This window comes from Branchiostoma floridae, unplaced genomic scaffold, assembly GCF_000003815.2.
Source record: "Branchiostoma floridae strain S238N-H82 unplaced genomic scaffold, Bfl_VNyyK Sc7u5tJ_1588, whole genome shotgun sequence".
NCBI classification, from domain to species: domain Eukaryota; kingdom Metazoa; phylum Chordata; class Leptocardii; order Amphioxiformes; family Branchiostomatidae; genus Branchiostoma; species Branchiostoma floridae.
Genome location: NW_023365781.1, coordinates 24802 through 26009, shown reverse-complemented (window position 1 = coordinate 26009; position 1208 = coordinate 24802).

The following is a 1208-nucleotide window of genomic DNA, read 5'->3' as shown; positions in this document are numbered from 1 at the left end:
AACTCCCCACACAGAGACCTTTCCAATGATACCATAGTTTGCCTATTTCTGACACTTTTTAAAAATCAACATTTTAAGTCGAGGTTAGATGTGGTTAACTTTAAACGCGAATAACTCGCCTATAACAAGAGCTATCAAAAAACGGATTGTAGTGATCAACTCCCCACAAAGAGACCTTTCTAATGATACCATAGTTTGCCTATTTCGGACACTTTTTAAAAATTAACATTTTAAGTTGAGGTTAGATGTGGTTAACTTTAAACGCAAATAACTCGCCTATAACAAGAGCTATCAAAAAACGGATTGAAGTGATCAACTCCCCACAAAGAGACCTTTCCAATGATACCATAGTTTGCCAATTTCGGACACTTTTTCAAAATCAACATTTTGGGTCGCGGTTAGGGGGACTTAGCTAAGAACGGAAATAACTCGCCAAAAACAAGAGCTATGAAAAAACGGATGGTAGTGTTCAACTCCCCACAAAGAGACCTTTCAAATAATACCATAGTTTGCCTATTTCGGACACTTTTTCAAAATCAACATTTTGGGTCGCGGTTAGGGGGACTTAGCTAAGAACGCAAATAACTCGCCAATAACAAGAGCAATCAAAAAACGGATTGCAGTGTTCACAAAGAGACCTTTCTAATGATACCATAGTTTGCCTATTTCGGACACTTTTTAGAAATTAACATTTTGGGTCGCGGTTAGGGGGACTTAGCTAAGAACGGGAATAACTCGCCAAAAACAAGAGCTATCAAAAAACGGATTGTGGTGTTCAACTCCCCACAAAGAGACCTTTCCAATGATACCATAGCTTGCCATTTTCTGACACTTTTTAAAAATCAACATTTTCAGTTGAGGTTAGATGTGGTTAACTTTAAATGCGAATAACTCGCCTATAACAAGAGCTATCAAAAAACGGATTGCAGTGTTCAACTCCCCACAAAGAGACCTTTCTAATGATACCATAGTTTGCCTATTTCGGACTCTTTTTAAATATTAACATTTTGGGTCGCGGTTAGGGGGACTTAGCTTAGAACGGGAATAACTCGTCAAAAACAAGAGCTATCAGAAAACGGATTGTAGTGTTCAACTCGCCAAAAAGAGACCTTTCCAATGATACCATAGTTTGCCAATTTCTGACACTTTTTAAAAATCAATATTTTCAGTTGAGGTTAGATGTGCTTAACTTTAAACGCGAATAACTC